Here is a 12,956-nt window from a genome sequence, read left to right as displayed (position 1 = left end):
AAATTGCTACACCAAGAAGAAATGCAGATGACGAACAGGTATTCGTTCAACAAATATATTACACTATAACTGACATGTGATTACATTTTCACGCAATTTGGGTGCATAGATCCTGAGAAATCAGTACCCAGAACAACCACCTCTGGCCGTAACAACGGCCTTGATACACCTGGGCATTGAGTCAAACAGAGCTCGGATGGCGTGTACAGGTACAGCTGCCCATGCAACTTCAACACGATACCACAGTTCATTAAGAGTAGTGACTGGCGTATTGTGACGAGCCAGTTGCTCGGCCACCATTGACCAGACGTTTTCAGTTGGTGAGAGATCTGGAGAATGTGCTGGCCAGGGCAGCAGTCTAACATTTTCTGTATCCAGAAAGGTCCGTACAGGACCTACAACATGCGATCGTGCATTATCCGGCTGAAATGTAGGGTTTCGCAGGGATCGAATGAAGGGTAGAGCCACAAGTCGTAACACATCTGAAATGTAACGTCCACTGATCAAAGTGACGTCAATGTGAACAACAGGTGACCGAGACGTGTAACCAATGGCACCCCATACCACCACGCCGGGTGATACGCCAGTATGGCGGTGACGAATACACGCTTCCAATGTGCGTTCATTGCGATGCCGCCAAACTCGGATGCGACCATCACGATGCTGTAAACAGAACCTGGATTCATCCGAAAAAATGACGTTTTGCCATTCGTGCACCCAGGTTCGTCGTTGAGTACACCATCGCAGGCGCTCCTGTCTGTCATGCAGCGTCAAGGGTAATCGCAACCATAGTCTCCGTGCTGATAGTCCATGCTGCTGCAAACGTTGTCGAACTGTTCGTGCAGTTAGTTGTTGTCTTGTAAACGTACCCATCTGTTGACTGAGGGATCGAGACGTGACCGCAAGATCCGTTACAGCCATGCGGATAAGATGCCTGTCATCTCGACTGCTAATGACACGAGGCTGTTGGGATCCAGCACGGCGTTCCGTATTACCCTCCTGAACCCACCGAGTACATATTCTGCTAACAGTCATTGGATCTCGACCAACGCGAGCAGCAATGTCGCGATACGATAAACCGCAATCCCGATGAGCTACAATCCGAACTTTATCAAAGTCGGAAACGTGATGGTATGCATTTCTCCTCCTCACACGAGGCATCACAAGAACGTTTCACCAGGCAACGCCGATCAACTGCTGTTTGTGTATGAAAAATCGGTTGGAAACTTTCCTCATGTCAGCACGTTGTAGGTGTCACCACCGGCGCCAACCTTGTGTGAATGCTCTGAAAAGCATTTGCATATCACAGCATCTTCTTCCTGTCGGTTAAATTTCGTGTCTGTAGCATGTCGTATTCGTGGTGTAGGAATTTTAATGGCCAGTAGTGTACCTTGTTGACCAACTATTACTACAAGGTATATGACAAAGTTCTCAAGGAAAAAAGTCATGAAAATTGATTAATAGGACCTCCGCTTCCTTCCACCTCGAGTCTGGGGCAATCGCATACATTTGAACGGTGTAGAATGATTATACAGGAATTAAATCACAGTCTTTCGAAAAAAAAAACTGTGCCTAGTAGTTGCAATATAGGATAGGTCACATCTGTCTACAACAAGAGAACCGGAAGTCATTTACAGAACTGTCATGCAATACTAATGACATCCATCTGTTATATGTGTTTCGTGGAAATAGAGGACACCTGAAAGGCACAAATTGTAGGAGAAGATAGCGACCGGAATACGCATAAAAAATTGTATGTGACGTTGGCTGTACATGCTATTGTGAGTAGAGATATGGTACAGTGGTGTGACGAAGCAAACTAGTCCAGAAGACTTCTGAACAAAATAATGACTTTAGGTGTAAATGAGTAGGAAACAAATAACTGATAAGAATTATGAACGAAAATAATTTCTGTAATGAGAGCGTAATATTGCGTATGGCCTACTTTCTGTCAAGCGGTTTCGGGCTTTTAAGATGACCATCATACCTTAATTGGACACCGTCGTCAAAGAGGATCCGATATTCGTGAACAACATTGAAAAAGATGGTACACATCGAGAGTCAGGTATGAACACAGAGTAAAAGTCACCAATGACAAAGCAGTGGTCATTGAAATAAAAATGTTAAAACAATAGATAAATATTAAGCGAACAAACCAGAAAACATTATCACTGAACTCGAAAAAAATCATCGTCTTTTTAAAAATGTCAGTGAAATTAAGTCGCAGTAAGATTAAAGTAGTTTGACGTGCTGTTACATATGGAAGGTGATATAGAAACAAATTAACGATGGAATTGACGACTGTAGCACCATAATCAATGGATTACATACACAATAAAAATAGAGAAATGGGACGAAACTCAGTGTGGAAAGAACTGAATAATTGTGAGGACTAAGTGAAGCTCAGAACTGGCGATATGTTGACCTCTGTTGGGGCATACGTTTGTTGATGTCTAGGAACTCCAGCATATTAAGTTTTTGGCCTTTGTTAATTGGAGGACATGGGACTGTAGCTGGTACCTGAGACACTCATTCAGTGTATGCTCAATAATTGTGCAGTCTAATACCGTAATTTCCACCTGCATTGACATTCAGCAAAACCTAGTTGTTACGGCTATGTCTGGTTGGCCAATGTAGTGCTTGTCACAAGTAATAAGCAAGTAATAAGTAATCTTGTATGTGTCACTGTTGATTAATAACAGTGTCTCACCTTTACTGTTGAAAATACGCTGGGATGTGGTGTTTCTCATATGATAGCAAAGTTTGGAGTAGTAGGATTTGAGTGTTATGGCTACGTCCTGTGGAATCTGTGCTAGGTGTACATTTGAACCAACTAACGGTACGGAATGGTAATAAATGATGGACAGTGAGAAAACGGGAGCAGGAGAAACTCGAAGTGGTCATACAGAAGAAATCTGAAAATTAGGTGGACTGATAAGGAATGAGGACATTATCCGCAGAATCGGCGAAGGTAGTAACACTCGGAAGACATTGGGAAGAAGAAGATACGACATCTGTTAAGGCATCAGGAAGTAACTAGAGAGAGCTATAGAGGGTAAAAACTATAGAGGAAAGTAGAGATTGGAATATATCCAACAAATAATTGACTACGTTGGGTTCAAGTGCCCAGGATGGCAATGCTGGATCAACGCATCTGCCACAACGCTCTTTTCTTCACCGTGGACTGACATTCACTATTTTTTTACCCCGATACACTAAACGAAATGTTTTATTTTTAATGTTCACACTTTTGATATTAGCACCCTTACATAACTGATCTGTTTATAGATACACAGATAATAATCTAACACTATGAGGTCTTAAAGTGTACACATCGGAGATGACTGTAAAGTTATAAAATCAAAAGCCAACGGCGCAAAAAAGAAATACTGTTCAGCACCCAAGAGTTCCTTGATGTTGATGAATGAAGCCGTGGGCGTGATGAAAACAACTGCAGTGAGGCAGTTTTTCAGAGTCGTCGGTAGCAACAGTTGTAGTGGGTGGTTTCGCCGGAGCGGTTTCCCGAGTCAGCAATACGTCTTCCGGACGTGGCCGAGGCTTCGAGATTTATGTTGCCGTTAGCGGCGGAGTGGAAGTAGCCAGCAGCGAACGGTTGAGGTGTTGCTCCTTTTGCGAAGCTACGTTACGTTTCTATTCTTTCCTGTAGTGATTGCTTGGTCAGGCAGACAAATCTGAGCTGTTATTCAAGCCAAGTCACCACAAACCGACAGCTCATTGTGTTATTGTGTACGTTTGTTTAAAAAGGGACCACTAGATGTCGTTTGTTTTCTGAGATAATCTAAGTTTATCTAGACGAATTTCGCGACAAGGAGATCATCTTTCAACGAGCATCTTCGTTAAGTTTCAGTATGTCCATCTTTATACAGAATATCAAATCAAAACACATTTCAGTAGTCTAAATTTCCAAATTGTTTTGTTGATCAACCAGTTTCGGTGATATATTACGCCATATAGAGATCTAAACACGTGTAAAGGTGAAGATGGGAAATCGTGTAATTGAGGAATTTGAAATTGCGACAGGCAAGGTGATGATTTGTCTCCTACCCAGTTTAACTTTGCCCTCGAGAAGATCGTACGTGAGACCTTCCAAGAGTACGAAGGGATCGAAATCGAAGGAAAGAGACTGTCATACTTAGCCTATGCAGACGACATCTGTTTACTCTCTATGTCTGAAAAGGAGTTCGAGCAAATGACCAGGGCACTAAAGGAGGCTGGCACAAATTTGGGCGAAACATAAACGAAGCCAAGACAGAGTACCTCGTTATGACTCGTGGTCAGAGTCAGACTGCTTGTCATCTACAATCACTGCAGATGTGAGACCAGTCCTACAAGAAAGTGCATGAAATTAAATACCTGGGGGTATTTTTCACTGAGAACTCGTCATGTGAAGCAGAGATCAATGCCAGAATACAAGCAGGAAGCCGATCTTACCACGGCCTAGCACAACTGCTTCGGTCCAGATATCTCTCCAGACAGTTCAAGATTCGACTATATGAAACCCTGATCCAGCCTGTTGTTATGTATGGCTGTGAGACGTGGAGTATCCGGAAAAAGGACTTCCATAAGCTCCTCGTTTCTGAGAGAAAAGGGCTTCGGAAGAACTTCGGTCCGGTTCTGGATGCAGGCAAAGGGAAATGGAGGATCGGACACAACCAAGACGTTTAGGAACTATACCAGCAGCCCAACATAGCAAGAACTGTCAAAGCCAAACGAATGCAGTGGGCCGCCCATGTGGCCCGGATGGAGGATCACAGATGGCCTCGGAAGCTCCTGGATTTCACACCTACAGGGAGGACACCCCCGAGAGAGACCCAAGAAGCATTGGAGGGATGGCCTCCATGAAGAATTAAACTACGCATCAATAGATGTAGACGGATGGCGGATAGCAGCAATGGGCAGAATGCAATGAAGGAGGAAACTTGTAGCAACGTGCGGTCCACTGGGCCTGAACACGTAGAAGAAGAAAGAAGATTCCGCCGTCTTCAGCCCCCTTTAGCAAGATGTAGCAAGATTCCCACCTCAGGTCCGGGCGATGATTGAAGTGATCGCAGTGTTAAGTAGAAATCTACGGATATCAGTCACTGAATGCTGGCCCCAGTTCTGACTGGACCAGAAGTGGGATTCATCCTACATGTCGGTAAGGGGGCCTGAAGATCGCGTAGTATATCTGGAAATTTAGACGGCTGAAAGGCGTATTGATTTGACATTCGGCATTTTCGTTAAGTTTTCTGTTGGCCACATTCCATCGCCTCCTTCAATTGAAATGTTTTTCTTGTCAGGCGTCTATTGATATACACAGTCGATTATCATTAGTACAGTTGTTTTTCTAATGTGGCAAAGCAATCACTAAAATCACAAAACATTTTAATATATGGAGTTCAAACTTTATCCAGCACATAAGCAAACTGCACTTGGTCGCCAATTTATGAAATTTATATTTTAATTCATTTTCCTCCACACAAGATTCCGTAGCATTTTCGAGAAGTAATTCTCCTCTTATACAAAATCGTTACGTTAATTAAATAAACGGGTGAACTGTTAGTCCCAATCTTATCATCAGATGTAATTGTACAATTGTACAGTACAATACTGTGCAGAAGCGGGTCCACTATATCTGCGCGAATCCTAAGGACATATCTTTCTTGTGTGTGTGTTTCTTGTTTAGTGCGAAAAATGAACGAAATGCTAGCAGTAGCGATATATCTTCTCAAGTGTAGCATTAACGACCGAAAAAAGGATTACAACTCCGTGGTAGTACTATCTGCGAATCCGAATGGACCTGATTACTGTAATGGTGAGGTGTGGTATCAAATCACAGACGTTGCGATTCTAACTTCTACATTCTGAATTCGATGTTTGTTACCATGTTTTTTTGATTAGGAGTCGAACGCAGGAGTAACACTCTAATATTGTTGCAGTAACGTCTTCTATTACGTTTTCTTTACAAAATCGCTGGAGTTTCCTTGTCTCCCATTAGACTTCGTAATCTCCTCCCTCCTTCCTTCTTCCAACTATTTTCCTCATTAAACAATGTCCAGTCCAAGTAATTAACAAGAAAAGTCTTTTATGAAGATTTTAGAGGAGCGACGATTACAATAAACTTTGCAGCTTACTTAGCTTGTCATGTTGAGATGGCTTCAGTTCTTCTTGTCTAGGGGTCTGATTCTTGAAGCTGAAAGTCTTACATCAGCTCCTCACGGTTGGTTTGAACTAAAAAAATTTGGAGATTTTTTTGCAGCACTTTTTTACGTAAATATACTTTCTCACATTTTAGTATATCATACCGTTTGGTTTTTCAGATTAACAAAGCTAAAATTACATTATTCGCACTAAATTACAAAAAAACGTCGGATCACATCAGAGGCAAGCATACGACTCCCACACTCTGCGGGAATAACCATATTACAAAGGATTTACAATTTTTATTAACGAATGAATTTCGATTATTATTTCTTAAATGAATCCATAAATAAATATAGTATACAGTACAGGATTGCATTATTAATAATAGAAATTTTAATTGTGCCAGTAATACGTAATTTCAAATGTCTCTAATAATAATTTTAACTGTACATTCGGAACTAATACTTATCCATTGTAACATCAAAACTAAAATACTTTATAAAGTTACTCCTTTTCATTAATTTCAGCTTGAAATATAGCATACTACACATAAAATTACATGGAAGTTTTCAGAAAAGCAACTGTGATAGTACTGACCTGTGCAAAATTCGAAAAATAACCCTGTAGAGGAAAAGTAATGCTAGAGGAAGATGTCCCGTTTCAATTGCCTTACTACTCTTGTTCGACTCGTTTCATGTCCTCTCTGTGGTAACGCTGTACTGGGTGGTACCGTGATAATATTAGAAACTGTCAAGGATGGTGGAGTTGGGTAAATGTGCAAATTTGAAGTAAGAGACCCTGGTGCGGAAACGACAGAGTCGAAAGTCAAAAGCTAAAATCTTTTTGATGCCTCTGGAAAGGGAACACATGTACCGGTACTGTTACTGCTAAGACTGTCGGGTAGGTAACAGTCGGGGGCGGTAATGTGGATAGAAACAAGAAAAAAAATGTCGAGTTAATTTGGCTTTGAAATACATACCTTAATAGCTATGGATATACGCGTTTGTTCAGCAGAATATATGAGTTTCACGGTAGCGAAGAAGAACAAGTGCTCGCATCTCTTAGGGTATGCCCTTTCAGCGCCAAAGCTTATTAGATTTGTTTTCTTGTTTCGTCCCCTACTAGCACCTCAGAAAGTTGCCTCACCTATATTCTTAGCAACAACATTACATGTAGCTGCATTCCACTGCCAGAGGCATTAGAACGATTTTTGTTTATAACTTTTGACTCGGTCGTTATGGAGTCCAAACACCTTACCTACCTTACCTCAAACTGATACATTTACCCTTCTTCAGCATCCACGAAAATTTATAACATCTATTCGGAATCACCCAATATATTTAAAAAAGAGAAGACTCCTATTAATTAAGCTATAATCTTATAACCGGGTACTGCCGGTTCGTTTCTCCTTGTTAGAGGCCTTGTCTTCCATTTATGGAAGTTTAGTGACAGCTGACATTCATTAAAAGAAGTTGAAATACTGCGTAAGTTGGTGATCTTCATTGAGATTCGCTCTGCAGTTGCGTTGAATTGTTTAAATGATTTAATTCCGTCTGTTCATTCATTGTAGGATTGCACAATTTTGGTCTTAGTCCATTGTGTAGTGCCCTAATACAATGTATGTTTCCGATCTTTCACAGGATACCTGACTATGGTCTGAGGTCGATATTACACAATTTTACAGCGTATAAATAAAAAATGTTAGTTGCATACGGCCTTAAGTCATCTAAAATGAGTAAGTCACCGATTTCTGTAATTTCGTCATCGGTGCTGGCAAAGTATATTCTAGGGCTACGTGATTAAGAACCACAGGTAGTATGTGTAGTAACGACGTGAGAAGCGACTCTAGTAGCTGAGCGTAGGCAGAAGAAAACTACAAATTACTAGCTGGAAAGACTATGCAAAACGTGAGAAGTAGATATTGATGTTTTAAGTCTCAATCGCGTTAGACAGACATATGGAGAGTTTCATTTAGCTTAACCTATCTGTATCTGGTTTTTGAAGTGAATCTCCTGCTGCTTTAACGAACCGAATGAGCAAAAAGCGAAGAACAGACACGAAGCACCACTACGTTTGAGACTACTCAACATTTGGAACTTCAGTTGAGAGCGCTTCAAGATCTGTCAAAACGTTTGGGCGAGCCTGTGAGTAAAGTACAGTACGCAGAATGTCTCTGCGTGTAGTAGGTGCAGTATGGATCATATTAGGTTTTTTCGATACTGTGATTGGATTACAATTAGAATTTTGTAATATGCAAGTAATTTGTTTTGCAACAGCATATTAGCACCAACTGAGTTTTTGGTACCTGCTTTATACAGTAAAAGTAGAGGCCAGACATAAATTTTACTGCCTTTTAAACTGTATGACAAACATATCTAGGACTCTGTTCATTTGCTGATGCCTCAATTTGACAGAATGTGTTTTAGGTTGTATATCGCTGTTGTACGTGACAAGTTCGATAGACCTTTGCTGTTTTTCGTGTTGAGTGGTTCAAGATTATTTTGCGGTCTGAGGAAATAAGTATCTCTACTCTATTTATTAACTATTCATGTTCAGCCGCACGGGGCATCCTAAGGCGCCTTGCCACGGTTCGCGCGGCTCCCCTCTTCGGAGGTTCGAGTCCTCCCTCGGGCATAGGAGTGGTTGTTGTTCTTAGCTTAAGTTAGTTTAAGTAGTACGTAAGCCTAGCGACTGATGACCTCAGCAGTTTGGTCCCACACGAAATTACCACAAATTTGCAATTTCCTTGTTCAGTAATAATATAATTGAGACAAATTTAAAATCACCCGTGGTTCGGTGTAACAGAAAGTAAGTTTAAAAAGTATAACTTCGTCTTATAAACTGTACGACAACTTTTCGTATATATTATACGCGCATATTTTAAAACAACATTCACTACACATGTATGAACAACTTAGTTGATTTAATAATTGATCTAACAATAGTAGTGCTGCATGTGTTATATGATATTGTTTTAGCGAGATTAACATTGCAATCACACTTTGCCTACTTCCACACACCACTTACATGCTACAGCCATCAGCCGTTGCATTTTTAAGCCACTTGCAGCTTATTGGAACAAAGCAGCTAACAAATGGCTTCGCGCAAACCTTGGCAGCAAAATTAGTCACGTAATGATTGGCCAGCTGTCAGCAGAGCCATGGCAGGGCTGCGACCGTACAAAATGCTGTCAGTGTCTTTTCCAGTTCTGGAATCTTGCAACTAGACACACATTTTCGTGGTTCGAACATTGCGATAAATAAATCCAATCAGAAGCTAGAAATGAGCGAGAACAAGCAAGCCAATAAATCTAAGAAAAATCAAATATTCTAATGAATTTATGCACTCCTGAATTCTTCAATTCCCAAACATGAGACTTATAGTAGGAAAGAAGGAATAAGCAGCAGAGCTGCATCGTCTGCTGTCTAAATCACCGGTAGACCATATGAAAGATTCGTCCTTGATGAAGAACCCGAGAAAAACAGAACTAAAACTGGGGAAACCAAAAATACCAATGTCTTCAAGCTGGTTCTGCAAGATCTGCAAAGTTGACCAGGAGGAATAAATGATAAGTTACTCTAATGTAGTAGGTGGCTACATGCCCAGTGTGCCTAATTAAGTGCGAAGAAAATAATATTTTATTGTAATAGTGGTGAAATTGAAAGAATAGATTATGTTGAAGCTGTTCAGTGTAAGTCCAAAAGTAGCGTAATATTCTAGGTACTGATTATATATTAACGGTTCAAACTTGTTTGCTAACGCCTCAGAAATTGAAATAAATTATTGATCATACTAAATTGCTTACTATGGTTGAAAAAACTTTTAGTGATGCATTTTATAATACCTAGAATTTATAAGACCTGTCTAATCATCGTGACCTTTTGCATCTATCCACCAAATTGGCTATTTTTTTTCGTAACTGATCGGACATATGTCAGAGAGAGTGTGCTGCACATTGTTACTACTACAGTTACCTAATGTACACTGAAGTGACAAAAGTCTTGCGAGAGCAGTAGCACGTATGTAGATGGCGGTAGTATCTCATACATAAGGCATTAAAAGACGGTGCATTGGTGTGAAAAGTTATCCGAAGCGATTATGGCCACACGACGGCAATAAACAGATTTTAAACAGGGAATGGCTGTTGAAGCTAGACGCATGGCACGTTCCAGTTCCCGAAATCATTAGATAAATTAATATTCCAAGGTCTATAGTGTAAAAGTGTACCGAGGATACTAAATTTCATACAGTACCTCTGACCAGGGACAAAGTAATGGCCAACAGCATTCGCTTAACGTCCGAGAGCAGCGGCATCTGCGTAAAATTGTCATTGCTAACAGACAAGCAACAATGAGTTAAATAATCACAGAAATGAATGTTGGACGTGGCTCATGGTCATATCGGTTCATGATCATATCGGTTGGACCCTAGACAATTGGGAATCTGTGACTAGATCAGATAAGTCCAGATAACCTACAACCTTGTATCAGTGGCAACATATGCTAAACCGTAGTAGAGTACGTGTAGATTTCGTTAAAAACTAACAACATACGCTAGAACTGTGCTGTTTTTCCACTTACTACGTTGTTATTTACTATCGTGTACGTGTCTGCACAATTCTCAAAGTCTACATCACTCATTTCGAAGGTCACCACAAACTGAATGAATATTTTCATTGTTCCAAGTTAGTTACCAACTTACAAAGTCATACACAACATCTTGCAGCTAAATTCATTTTCAAGGTTGTTTATCACATTTAAACGATTAAAATACCGATTTAAGGTTGAACATTATTCGAAAGGTGTCTGTGAGAACTACCTATTCACATATTCGAGTGTAAATAACGCGAGGATGATATTCCATTGCTATATTACATGCAACAAAATTCACTTACGTAACTATTTGTTACACGAGTGGTGAATTTTTTGTCCTATTAACACTACAATAACTTAAAACAGCTAACTGAAGTGTTGAAGAATAACCTGTTTTTCGTTGTTTTAGCTACTAAAACACTACTGAAAAAGAAATAGATGAACTACTGTATCAATTTTTTCGATGTCACCTCCATTTAAATTTACTCAAATTACAGTTTGTGGATGTTCTATTAGCCATCTTCCGGTTTGAGTTCACCACAGTTTCAATGTAGGTGGCACATAAAAAGCTTCTTTTGTGAATTCCATTTACGAACAAACCTGGAGCTGATATTGAGAGACCTAGCTGGTGTGAAGTGTCATTAAGACATTGTCCCATTGTATGGGATGGGCGTAAATAAAATCGTTTTGAGAAAGAAACTTGTCGAGATACTCTAGTCCAGTAAATGCATTCTTCTCAAAATCGAAATTTCCGAAACATATTCCAGATTAAATACTCATGTGTACAAGAAATCGCATTGAAAATGTTGCGGCTGAGCGTTTCTAGGCGCTACAGTCAGGAAACACGCGACCGCTGCGTTCGCAGGTTCCAATCCTGCCTCGGGCATGGATGTGTGTGATGTCCTTAGGTTGGTTAGGTTTAACTACTTCTAAGTTCTAGGGGACTGATGACAGAAGTTAAGTCCCATAGTGCTCAGAGCCATTTGAACCCATTTGAAAATGTTGCGGAAGAAGCCTGTAGTTCCCACTCTCTCGCGCAGCAAATTGTCCTGGCTAAGTGCAAAAGACAGCAGTTTGTAGTATTCAGCAAGCTGGCAAGGCAACTGTAGATGAATCTGGAAAGGGAATTAAAGTTTCGTGAGAGGAAATAAAAACCTTAAAGTTTTTCGATGACATTGTAATTCTGTCAAAGATTGCAATGGCCCGACTCTCGAAGGACAGTTGAGCGAAATGAATAATGTTTGAAAAGAAATTACAAGGTGACAATCAACAAAAATGAAAGAAAGTGATGGAATGTAGTCGAAGCAATGTAAACGATATTGTGGGAATTGGATTCGGAAATGGGACACTAAAAGCAGTAGATTAGATGCGTTTTGTTATTTGAGTAGCAAAATAACTGATGATGGCCGAAGAAGAGAGCGTAACAAATGACTATTATTAATGTAGAGAAAGATATTTATTATAAAACAGAAATTTGTTAAAACCTGGTATGAATTTAGGTGCCAAGAAGTCTTGTTTAAAGGTACTGTTCTGGAGTGTAGTCTTATATCAGAGTTAAACGTGGACGATAAACAGTGAAGACAAGGCAATAGAAGCATCGCAAATGTAGTCCCACAATTGGCTGGTGGTGGATGAACTGATCGAATAATTTACGAGGTACCGAATCGAATGGGAGAAAAGAAATTTACTGGAATAAAGCAAGGAATCAGTTGACTGGAAACATCGTGAGACATCGGTGGATTCGTCAATTTCGTAACGCAGAGGGTGGTGATGGGAAGGGGATAAAAATGTGGAGCAGACAAAGGTTTGAAGATCTAATGGCTGTAGGTTGTAATCTAGGGTTAGCGTTTATGAATAAGTGGACCGTTTTGGATACTGGGTACTATAATGTAACTGATTACAGCGAGCTAAAGGACACTAACCTAATCTTCAACAGTATGAAATAACTGATTCCCAAGTTAAAGACTAAAAACCCAGAAATCCACTACCAAATAGCTATATGAAATGTATAAACGTCAACATACATTAACACTTTACTATAGCAAAGATAAACAATTACTTGTACTTATTTTTTTAATGTGTGTTCCGAAGGTGGTTTTTCATGAAGGGATCGATGTTTTTATAGGTAAATCTTTGTTCTTATTCAGTATGCGTATGTAGTACGAGTTTGTATTTGCTGAGTTAGCATCGATGTTGAACTTAATTGTATTGTGAAGTGAA

The sequence above is a fragment of the Schistocerca americana genome, chromosome 2 (genome assembly GCF_021461395.2).
Source record: "Schistocerca americana isolate TAMUIC-IGC-003095 chromosome 2, iqSchAmer2.1, whole genome shotgun sequence".
Classification (NCBI taxonomy): domain Eukaryota; kingdom Metazoa; phylum Arthropoda; class Insecta; order Orthoptera; family Acrididae; genus Schistocerca; species Schistocerca americana.
This window is presented reverse-complemented; position numbering follows the sequence as displayed.